At 33.7% G+C, this 12,449-nt stretch overlaps 1 protein-coding gene across 1 annotated transcript in view; it reads right to left on the bottom strand.

The window, feature by feature from the left end:
• The window catches only part of LOC657495 (protein artichoke), a 48,290-nt gene extending 38,323 nt beyond the window's left edge, over positions 1-9,967 (bottom strand). Inside the window, exon 1 of the mRNA XM_015980557.2 lies at positions 9,844-9,967. The gene's annotated coding sequence lies outside the window, so the exon portion shown is untranslated. The remainder of the gene's footprint in view (positions 1-9,843) is intronic.
• Positions 9,968-12,449: the final 2,482 nt, after the last annotated feature.

The following is a 12,449-nucleotide window of genomic DNA, read 5'->3' as shown; positions in this document are numbered from 1 at the left end:
GAGCAATTCCGGTTTAATTTTTCTCTTACACTTTGATTGAAAATGAGGCAAAAGCTTCGACTGTGAAATCTCTTTGAGATAGTTAAAATTTATGTGGCCTAATGATCGCGTTAAATTCCCAGCTTGAGCTCCCGTGTCAGATTCTTTTGATCCATTGACGTGAATTGCGGCCTGCACAGCTCATCCTTTCCAATTCCTCAAATTACAGCGAGCGTAATTTACGAGGCCATCGTGTGATCGGCGACTCGAAAATGCACTTTCATCGCCCAAATCCCGAAATGCATCAGCGTGCCCTTCCAATCTCCGCACATTTTTGGCAAATTGAAAACAGGACCGTTTAAGCAAACTCTCATCCAACTTCCCACGTCAATATTTATACGCAACTATCCGCCTGAAGCAATCGAAATCAACTTGTTTACGCCGACACGAAACGATAAATTTGCCCAAGTAATTATTCGAGAGTCGCGAAAATAATCGCCGAATGTGCAGCACTCCCTTCGGAGCGCGCGCTTTAATTAACTTAGTTTTATGCAAGAGATTAAATTTTATGACTTTGTTTTAAACACTCTCCTATTATTTTAAATTGTAATCGGGCCATTAATGATGTTTCTTGTAGACTCGGAGACTCGTTAGCGAGCACAGCGAGCTTGGAATTCAATAAAATTGAAAAAACTAGAGTCGGATTAATCCCGACGAATAAAAGTCACAGCAGGTTAGAGTGTTTTTATTTCGACCAGTGTTTGCCGAAGAAATCGATGGTTAATGCTCAAAGTTCAAAATTTGCAGAATTGGGTCAATCGCAGTCATTTGTTTCTTTGATTGCTAACAGCAGTGCACAAAGCCCCGGTTTTAAAGACACTGCAGTCGGGATCGCCCAGTTTTCGATTCGATTTAAAACAGGCAAAAGCTTTTAATTTGCCGAACAGCATGCAAGAATTACTCAAAGCCAGCCCATTAATGCAAAAATCGGAAAATAAATCGAGTTGTTCGGCCGCCGAAAGACTTTTGTCCACTTAATTACCATTTAAATTCGTTTGAATCCATTCATCAGACCGTAATTTATTGCACTATATCTAGGATTAGCTCGCTTTGTTTACGCGAATCGGTAATAATGACAAACACAAGCGTATGAAAAATGTAATCCCCGAATATTCAAAATTAATTGAAATTCGGGACTCTACAATAAATCTCGTCCGAGTCCGCCTCATTAAACCCCCGTTTGATTTTTCACGAAATCGCTCGCTGAAAAACTGACGATTAAATAACGTTTTTTCCGCCGATTACTTCCGCGGCGTGTTTTTCACTGATAATCCGCATTTTGATAACCGTGACCCACTTCATTAAACGACTTCATCGAGACTTGTGCAAAGAATCGCAGAACAACAGCAATTAACGGCCGCACCTCGAAAATTTCAACCAAATCGAAACGTCCTGTTTACGATCCTTGATCCTAGAGGAAGACAAAGGCGGGACTATTCATCACCCGGATTCAGTTTCATTGGAATTATTTATCGTCCGAGTAATGCACGGCTCAAACCGCCCCGGGCTGTTTTTCATAACGTTTTATTTATTTGGGTACAAAGCTTTGAATTTTATATTCGTCGAAATAATTTTTAATTCGGAATTTTTATTGGATCGCTTGAAGCCGGACGGGCGTTTTTTTCCAGCTTTCTTGTGTTTTTTGAATTAACGTAATATATGAATTTTATGACGAGACGAGGGAAGTAACGGCCGGCGCATCCGCCAGCTTTACTGCACTTTATTTATGAAGCTTCTCCTGCAGTTTATTGGAAAACCCAACTTTTGATATTTATTTATTACTGGCAGTGTTTTCTTCTTTGATTTGGCGTGGTTTAGCGCTTCGGTAAATGTTGATTTTGAAATATAAATGGCCTTTGGCTGTACTAATTTTATTCCATTTAGATGGAAGAAAAATATTTTAAAATATAACACGCGCAATGTTTTAAAACTAAATGGATATCGATGGGATTTGGGCAAAAGCGGCCGCATATGCGTGCATTGTTGGACCGGCTTTAATTTTACATAAATAATTGCAACTGTGTAAATATTTTTCTTTTTGAATACTGCGTTCCGGTAATCAAGTTGCAAATTAGTGATAATTATTTTGTCGGCGCTTTAATTGAAATTTCTGGAATAATACAATGTTTTACAATACTGAAAAATCCTCGTCTCGACTCTCTATTTCTGTTAAATGTAATACAGTTTGCATTTAGAGTTTTAGTAGTGAGAAAATGAAATTAAATAGTTATCTCGGCGCCTTCACCATTTTGCACTACAATTACACTAATTGTCTTACGTAAGTTTAGAGAGAAATCGTGGCAACGATTCAACGGCTATTGCTCTCTTTGACAAAGAAGCGACAGTTTCGACACAAAGTGCCAAAATATATCCACTTTTTGTCAAAGTTTTATATATCACAGATCGTAACTCCTATTTTTAAATGCCTATTTGCAATGTAACGAAATAAAAATTTATTTAAATGAAATAAAATTAAAGGTAAAGTTAAAGATATTGTTGATAGTAACATTAAAGCAAAAATTAAAAAAATACCTATTAGGATTTTTTTTTATTTTTGGAAGAGTCTAGAGAAGATGAACGGTTTCCTTTTAAGAGCATATCCAACAAGCACACAGACGTAGATCTACGTTTTTTTAGCGTTACACGTTAAAATTTACAACGTTGTTAATTGGTTATATAATTACGTTTTTTTAACGTTTATGTTACATAGTTTAAAAACCATCTTATTTTTTTTATTTTCAACGTTTAAAGTACGCCTTAACTTAAACTTGTCTTTAGGTAAAAATTGTAAAAAACTTAAACGTTATTAATAAACGTATTTAGTAACGTTTGTCTTAACCGTATTATTAACGTATCAAAGAAACTAAATATGGTTTCAATTTGGTTAACCTTTTAATTAAACGTTATATAAACGCCGTGAAACGAAATATAAATAAACGTAACTAATTAATTGTATAGAAACTTCAGAAAATATATACTATAGTATATAGTATATATATACTATAGTAATAATTACTCTTCCATCCATTTTTGACAATTACTATAAAATATAATAATATAAAAAATTTGAAAAATTTACAAAAAAACAGTAAAAACAGCCTTTAAAAAAACGTTATTTTTTACGTTTCAAATAACGTTATTCAACAATCATTGACGTGTCTTTCTATACGTTACTTTAACGTAAGTTGCTTATTAAATAGAGTTTTTTTTGGTTTTGGGCACAATTTTCTAAAAAGAACTTCTTTGCGTTCATTTGGGAAACAGCATATTGTTTGCTGAGTCGTTTTTATTTGCTTAATGGCGTGTAGCAAAGTAATTTATTGAAGCTTAGTTACAAGATCTGAAGTTTGCTGTAGTAACAATACTGTCAGCTGAGGTTTAATTAAGCTTTATTATGGACTAAATAAAGCTGGAATAATTCGTTTTGGGAGAAAATTAAGTTATTTAGGTGTACTTTGAATTTTTGATTTAATTTAAAAAAAAATTTAAACGTGAGGAACAAAAATGTAAAATATTTTTTCAATATTAGAAGTAATTTATTATTTTTTGTCATTTGGCGGTCATTTGACCAAAAGTCTGATATTTAACCTTGTTTTCGTTTCCATTTAGTGCAGGAATTATTAATGCAATGCAAAACTTTGCGCGGTTCCAAGCGGTTTATAATTAATTAATTTTTCGTGTTTTTGTTTCGTTTGGCATTCAGAGTTGGTGCTTTCGTTTTGTTTGACGAGTTTATCTCGAAATTGCAGATTTGAGCACTCACTCGACAATTTCGAACCAATACGAAACTAGACGTATTTTTCTATAACAGCCCTCGAGTTGGTACAAGAGGCCCCCACTGTGGGAGCACTTTGCCGCCCAATTAGTCACGTAAAATGGAAGAACCGCACAAGCTCGAGATGCGTACGAGAGCTTTAGATATTCTTAAGGTTTCCCGTAAATAGCGGATAACTAAAATTTCATGGGTTCTACACTCGGTGATAACTTTTTTATTACGTTTCGGTATTCTCATGTAAAATAGCCGGGAATCTGCATAAATGCATTAATAAAATTCTTCGACGCCAACGCATCAACTTTGCGATCATATGAAACTTTTATCGTAGTGATGAAAACTTGCAAACGGGTTTGAATGAATGGCGAAATTATTTAATTAGTAGGAATGGAGTGCACGGAATATTCCGGGAAAAATGGGAGCGGTATTAAGTTGAAGCTTTTGAAGCGTTCTCGTTACTGTTTATGAATGTTAACTTGCAAAAAAGGAGGGCTTAAAACTGTAAAACCAACATTTGAAATATATCATGATCCTTTACACACACTACTAAACGTAAATCCTGAAAAGGTCAAATAAAACCTTTTACAACTCACTCGAAAGCGAGCTTTATGGTACTTAAAAATCATCTTAGTCACGTCATATGCGCTTTAATCAAAAATCGCAACTGCAAATACCAAACGGAAGCTAATAAATTCCTAAATACAAATTTTCCTCCACAAAGTGCTCCTTTCATGCCGAAACAATTTGATGGCGAATTATTTAAATTTAAATGCTACATCAGGCTGAAAAAAGCATCGAGATCGCGAAAACCGAATTTAAAACATCGTCATTTTTCAAACCCCATTAGAGAGAGATATGAGGGTTGTTTACTAAATTTTCGCAATTGCAAACCCGGAGCGTTCCGGTAAATTATAGCAAATCGGTCGAGAGATTATCCCCGAAAAAAGATACTTCGGGTTTGTTGATTCTACGCTCGATAATAGCAATGAATGTTAAAAAGGAGCGCCCGCTTGCCACGAAGAACCAGCTAATCATGTATGCCTCCAGCTGCCTTAATTGGACGTGGAAAGTTTTAATCGGGTTTTTAGCGAGCATTTCACTTTTTCCGGATTATTTTTAATCTAGTGAAAACACCTGGTAATAAAATTTTACACGCTCGCCGACGACTGTCACGACTGTTTTAAATATGAATTTGTCGCATTCACCACCGACTGAAAGATTATTGCGGGCCTGAGAGAACCAACAGATCGTATTTAGTTTTCTAGTGGATCGGGGGCGACATCGGCGGCGGTAATGGACGATTTAAAGCCGGTGTAAGGCTATTGAAGGCGAAATGGCGGCGGCGCCACCACAAAAATAACTACAAAAGGACTATTCAACACAACATTTATAAAAGATGCGGAGAAATTTATTAAGTCTAGTCGCAGGACTCGATGTTATTGCAGTGCAGCTTCTCGTCTCAATTTGAACAATTTCAGCTAAACAGAACTAAAAATAGATTTTTCAGTAAAAATAATTATTCATATTGTGGTATTTCAGAAAGTAGTAAATGCGATACTCAATTCGCTTCTAAATTTTTAAAACAGTACTGTTTTGTCCAAAATTATTGGACCAAACCAAAGAAATGCCAAAAACTTCTTCTTTAACAGGATAATTTGACGACCAAAATTTATGGCTTGATCAAGATTTAATTTTAATTTAATTAATTAATTTTTAAGACTTATTGTTTCATGCATCATGTCACCGTTTTATAACATTTTGAAATTTCTAGCCAATATTTTTTAATTTTCACATATAATGTAACTAAATCATATGAACTTGTAGAAAAATTAAAAGGTGCTGTTATTCTACCGCAGTATTTTATTTTGCTATTATTATTATTTTATATGCTTATTTTTTAGCCAGTTGATGGTTATTATAAATAAATAAAACGTTGTCAATTTTTTTCTTGTTTAAAATCTTTTTTTGGGAACGTTGGTGTATCCTCGTTAAATTTTCTTCCAATCAAACCGGGGATGATTGCGCTGAACGTAATAAAAAGAAGTTCCCTTTTCCAAAACCGTATTTCCCTAGAAGTGGAAAGTGTGTTTCCGCTTGCCGCTGATCCCCGCTCATCCAGCGTCGAAAAAACGCAATTCTCGCTTTGAAAACGCACTAACACTATTTGCAAATTTCCCATTTCGCGTCGCTAAAATTTCCATAAGAAGCGCTTCACACCGTTGAATCTGCGATCGACGCAGTGTATCGGCGTTAAGGAGCTGTTACGGCAATTTAATTTTCTTTGAACGATGAAATCGTTATCAAAAATCAATGTGGCACGTCGAGGCGAATAGATACGTCCCGGAAAAGATAAGACCACACGCCGCACTATCCCTATGATGGATTATACGTCCCGCGAGTCTGTAATTCCCTTATCGAGAGGACATCTTCCAGCGATCATATAAAACTCGAAGAAATAATGTTGAAGGATAAAAAAGACCCAACTTTATTCTCTCTTGTAATAAAACAGACGATTTTGCTCACGAGAGTTTTCTTCGGCGACGCCTTATTCGACTTGTCACTGTTATTCCGCAAGGAGGGGCTTAGAGTTACGTTAATATTGGCATAATCGGCTTGCATGCATTATGCATAAGGGGGAATATTATTATATAACATACGCTCGATTGCGTGGGAATGAGACGAAACGGTTGGAGGAATTTTTTATTACTCGGAGGAGAAGATGAGACGCGAAAGGGCACTAGAGGAACGGATCATTCCGACACCCACAAACTGTTTTCACTGACAAACTTAAACGATTCAAATTGTTTTTACACCAAGATAATAAAACACTAACAAAACTAGCCGAACAGACGAACCCAAGGCTCAACCAAAAACCTGATCAACTTTAAACTCTTTAAATAAACACAAATAATTTGCTCACACCTTAAACTCGCATTCACTTCAATTCCAAACAACTATATTTTCTTGCAATTTGTTTAAACCTAACCTGAATACCAGTAAGCAAACTAACGTAAAAATAACGTAAAGAAAGAAACATTAATTAGGTTGCAAAAACGTTACTTTTATCGTTAAATCAACGCAAAATTGTCCACAGAAATAAAGTTATTTGTAACGTAAAACATTAACGTTTGTTTTGGTAACTATTAAATTTTGTAACCAAAAATCAAACGTAAAATTATAGAAAATAAAAAACCAAGAAATAACGTCAACAAACAGCGTTTTGAAAAAGTTGTTTTTATTCATATATTTTCCCCAAACAATTGCACTTTTCCAAAACAACTGCACTTTTTTCTATTTTTCGAAAAATCAATAATATTTAAAAAAGGTGTTTTTTTCGTTTTTGTTTTTAATTTTTTAAATAATTTATATTTTCTAATAATTGTCAAAAATTTTCTATACAGTCAGTGACGCTTATCTATATTTCAATTAAAAGGTTACATTAAAGATAGACAGTTCCAGATTCCGTTTTATTGAAACGTTAATTATACGTTTAAAACAAACGCTAATAAATACGATAGGTTACGTTTACGTTTGTTTTTTACGTAAATATAACTTTAAGTTAGAACGTGCTTCAAAACTTAAAAATTAATAAAAAAGTAAGATAGTTTTTAAACTACGTAAAATAAACGTTAAAAAAACATAAACAACCAAACAACAATGCAGTAAATTTTAACGTATAATAACGTTACATCAACCGTTATAACTTAAAAAAAACGTTAAATCTACATCTGTGTGCATTAAACTTAACTAAATTTAACTAAAGCCGATTTAACCACCTTAAGTTACCTGCATTCTGTTAAAAATCAAAGTTTTATTTTATTTTCAAAAAACCAAACAAAAATTTTTTGCTAGAAACACAACCTACAAGTAGTTATATTTTACCATATTTTACGTAATAAATAATTTCAAATCCAAACGTACTAAACATTTTTCTAAAGATTCCACAAGACCTAAAATAATTTTTAATTGTAGGTTTGTGTAAATTTCTGGAGAGTTCACTATTATTCTGGTGTTTAAAATGTACATGAAACACTGAAAATAAATATTTCTAAATACGTTTCTAACTGTAGTTTCAATTAACATTGCCAAGTAAAATAAATACAAAATTGTTTTTATATTAGCCAGCACATAGATTTAATTGAGTTTTTTCTATTTTAAAGTCCGAAGTGTGATCAATAGCGGCCATCAGACGCGAATTAGTCATTTAAATTTTTATTAAGTTGAGTGGTTCGGCCCGGAACCGGGTCGTAAAACTAATTTAAACAAATTGCAAGTGGAGGCCTGTCCCAATATTTCAAAAATTCTGCAGCCAATGTAATTACTTCCAGCAGTCTCGGATTGACTTGATTTCAAAGAACAATTTTCATTCCAATGCTTTAAACGAATCATTCCTTTTGCCCCGATACGAAAATTTAATATTAAAACCGCCCGGGAGAGGCTCATTTTTTCATCAGACACTGCACAGATCCGGGCGAAAAAATTTTAACGGCCTCCAAGTTGTAAAACCGGCAAATTACCAACTTGAAGCTTAACACATGTTTAGTCATTACCGTAAACTATAAAACGGTCTTGATGAAGACGTCGCGCCGCACGAATCACAAACACTATTCCAAAGTTAAACTCGGGTCCAATCGAAACTTAATGACAGTCGTAAAATACAATAATGTGCTTTTAATTAATGCCTGAAGTTTTTCAGCGGTGCATATTTGATTACCCGAGAGTCGGGCGAAAAATTCGAACGCTTCACTGGCGTTTTTCAACAAATTGATTAATTTAGTATAGTACATAATTTCAAAACTTGTGCAAAAATTGAACAGGCTTAAGCCGAATTAAGCTCAGTACACAAAACTTTACATGAAAAGTGTATTAGGCTCAGCAGAATAAAGTTGGAGGTTTTAAGTGCTGATTCGAGCAAGATAAATCTACAATTGAGCAGATGGAGAACTTTTTAATAAAAATGTTAAAAGCTCGCACGGTTTTAATTCTATGGCTTTTGTGTTTTTATTTGTAATACGATATTCATAAAAGTACAGTTAGTGGGATTTTGTCCCGGCGCATCCACCATTTTTGAAATTTGTAAAATTATTGTTTGGAATTTAACCGAATGATCTGGCTGTTTTGGCCACTTATGCTCGCTCTAACTGGCAGTAGTTTATTGCAAACATAATTTATACTAAAACATTACATGCATAAATGTAAATTTGTTCTTTAATATTCTCTGTTATGGTAAACTATGTTAATTTTGGTAAAGAATGGTAAATCTAAAATAAATAAATAAAAAAATAAATATTTATACTTGCGCTTGGGATTGTACAAAAAATCTAATTAATTTCCTTTCTTAACTCGAGGAATTATTTTCGGGCGAAATTTGCGATTAAACGTAAAATTGCTTTTTGATTACTTTCTCTTTTCAGCTTTAGTGGAATCAACAATGCAGTGTAAACAGAGCGACATTGGGCCGAAAATAAAAAAAGTTTATTTAACAATATTATGAAATAATTTCCGATGTTCGAAACCCTCTAACCCGTCCACAATCCTCTTTATTAATTCCGAGTTTTCGTTGATTAAATTTCTCTGGAGCAGACAGACTGCCAATATTTATTTTCCAAAGAAATATCGAAAGCGCTGAAGATTTTATGAATTCCGCTTCCCTTGGAGCTTCTCATTATTCGAGCAAATTCTTAATTGGGCGTTAGTTAAAACGATAATCATTTATTAACGCCGATTCTGGCGAAAGAATAACAACATTCAGGCGCTGCATAAACATTATTTACTCGCAGGATATCACACCGAGAATCCAATATTCCCTCCGAACTCTCCCAGTAATGAAGCACCCGAAAACTTCCAAAGACAAATATCGCAGATGGAGAGAAATGGAAATCATTCAGGCCCGATATTCGATCGGCCTAATTGCAAACAAAGTCGCAAAAATGCAAACAACCCGAAATTTTAATTAAAACCGAAACTTTGCAAACTTGGGCAAGTCTGACTGCGTGTGATTTTATTATTTTTGTCAAGAAAAATTGACCGACCTTCCGGCCGTGGTCCAGGGTCAGCCCCTGGCTGCAAGTCGGCACATTTTCACATCGTTTCAGCTTCAGCACCAGCACACGCGACTTCGCGTGACTTTTTCAGCGGCACATCGAACATGATTCGCGTTTGCGACGACACTGAAACTCGGCCCATTTCAAACCTGAAACTCAAGTTTCAGGGCGCATGTTACCTGCGCAGTGCGCGCGACATTTTCCGGATTTTTGGCGCTTTTTCGAAACGGAGCTCATTAGCTGATTAAGCTCTTGTTTATTCGCCTCGCGCGCAAATCGGATCGTTGGCAGCGGGATTAGCGAGAGACTTCTTCTACATCTGCAATTAGGCGCCGAGAGGGATTACGCTAATTTATGGCAAGTTGCGGTTGTCTTCGAGCGGGTTTTTACGAGAAAGTTTGCTTGTTTTTAAAAGCTTAACATTGTTTTCGGTGTAAAGTTGGGGTTATGGGCTGATAAAACCGATTTTACGGCCGGTTTTCAATAAAGTATATCTTGATTTTAAATTTATTAACTCCTAAAAGCTCACACGGGCGAAGCTCTCAATTTAAAAATGAAGAATGTTCGCTGAGTTAATTTAGCCTCTCGCTGGATGGATTAAATTAAACTTTATTATGGAGTTCCAATGCCGGGTTGTTGTAAAAGAAGTGTTTTAAAACGTCTTCATTTGAGAGTAACAAAAATTACGTAAGACGGTTTTAGCTGGAGAAACGAGATTATTCTGACAGCAGGCGAGCCAACGCAACAGGTGTAATGTTCTGGTAAGTTTAATTTCACACAGTATTTTATTACGAGGAAGAAGAATGCCAGGAGTTAATAACGTGTTCTTTCTGTTTTGCCCTATTTTTCGACGTTTCAAAAACTTAATAAAATGCAATTTTGTAATTCCAGTATTCTAATTTCAGCAGAAAGTAGCAACAGACAAAGGATAACAAAAACATTGTAAAAAGCATTTTTAGTTATTGTGCTTCGTACACTTTCATAACTGCAATATTTTTTAATAAAAAACACACGTGCTAATAAAGCAAGTAGTGTTATTAGACCGTGGCCGAGTTTAAATAAATGCTCGTCCACATTTATAACAATTTCTAGCAATTGCAAAATCTAGTTAGATTTTTATTCTTAGCTTAAGATTCTAGAAAAAAACGGCAACTTAACTCAAATACTGCCAAACTTGACTATAAATAAAAAAATCTAAAAATATGAAATAAATTTAATTATTTCGAGTTATAACAACACAGTACGACGAAATCTAATAAAGTCTAAAAAACTAAATTTAAATTTCTGATTTGGCCAAACTTAGTTAAACCTAAGCTACCAAAATTATGCAGAGTTATTACAGTTACTAAAAAAAATAAATATAAAAAATATATTTAGTAATTAAGTTGCTTGAAAAAATTTGCCTGTTCGTTCTTTAGTTTTCTTTTTATTCCAGTTTTTAAGTTTTTAGCTTTTCAGTCTCCTACTGTATTGGTTTTTGATTCAGAATCTAACGTTTCAATTTGTTAGTGCTTTTCTTTACCAGATCAATAGTTTTTTCAGTTTCTCAGTTTTTCAGTCGCTTAGTTCTTCAAAATTCCAGTCTCAATATTTTTTAGTTTTTTGTGTTTCTAGTTTCTCAACGTTAAAGTTCCTTTGTCAGTGTTTAGACTTTTAATTTTTTTTATTTTAAATAATTTATGTATCTTATAATTTTTCTTGATTTTGGAATAAAAAATTATTTAAGTAAAAGTATCAAAATTGCAGTGTTCGCCAATTTTTAATTTTAATTAAAAAAAAATTATTTAATATTATTATAATTGTAATTATTTTTCTGAACCGACATTGTAAAAGTCCTACATTTTTAGAATTCTTAGTTTTTGTGTATTCAATTTATAAAAAGTGTGTTATCGACAAAAAAAATAAAATTGTTTCAAAAACTTTGCAGAATTTTATTCGTATCCGTTCTGTGAGAAAGACCGGATCTAAAACCGGTTCACTGGTGTCTCATTTATCGCAAGAATTTTTCAACCACACAGTTTTATGTTTTATTGTCAGTATTTCAGCTTATTAGTTTCTTAATTTCTGATATTTCATATTTATTACCTAATTTTTTAAGTTTTTTGTTGTTTCACAATCTTATAATTTCAGTTTTCCAATTTTTTAATGTTATAGTTCTATGGTTTTTTAAAGTATCACTTTTTCGTTTCCAGAATTTTGATCCTTTTTTTTTATTTTTTTTTGTATACCATTTTTTATTTTTTTTAGCTTTTTAGTCTCTTAAAAAAAATTCTAACACACTTATAGTTACATTATAGTTAGTTTAACTTGATCGATTAACGTTAATTTTCCGTTTTGAGTAAATTATATGTTTAAATGGCAAGAATTTCTGATACTTCCCTTGGCTTGTCACCAATTCGCGTTCACCTGTCTAAAGTGTGAAATTTCCTGCCACTGCATTGCAGCTTTAAAAATTTACACAGCTCTCATCACCCGAAAAATCTCAGTCCCAAAAATGTAAACCTTCTCCAATCTCTCCTGATTTTATTATTCTCATAAATAAACATCGAGTCCTTTCATACACACTCCTGATAAATCCAACAAAAGTTGATAGA

Source organism: Tribolium castaneum, chromosome 5 (assembly GCF_031307605.1).
Source record: "Tribolium castaneum strain GA2 chromosome 5, icTriCast1.1, whole genome shotgun sequence".
NCBI classification, from domain to species: Eukaryota; Metazoa; Arthropoda; class Insecta; order Coleoptera; family Tenebrionidae; genus Tribolium; species Tribolium castaneum.
This window is presented reverse-complemented; position numbering and strand designations above follow the sequence as displayed.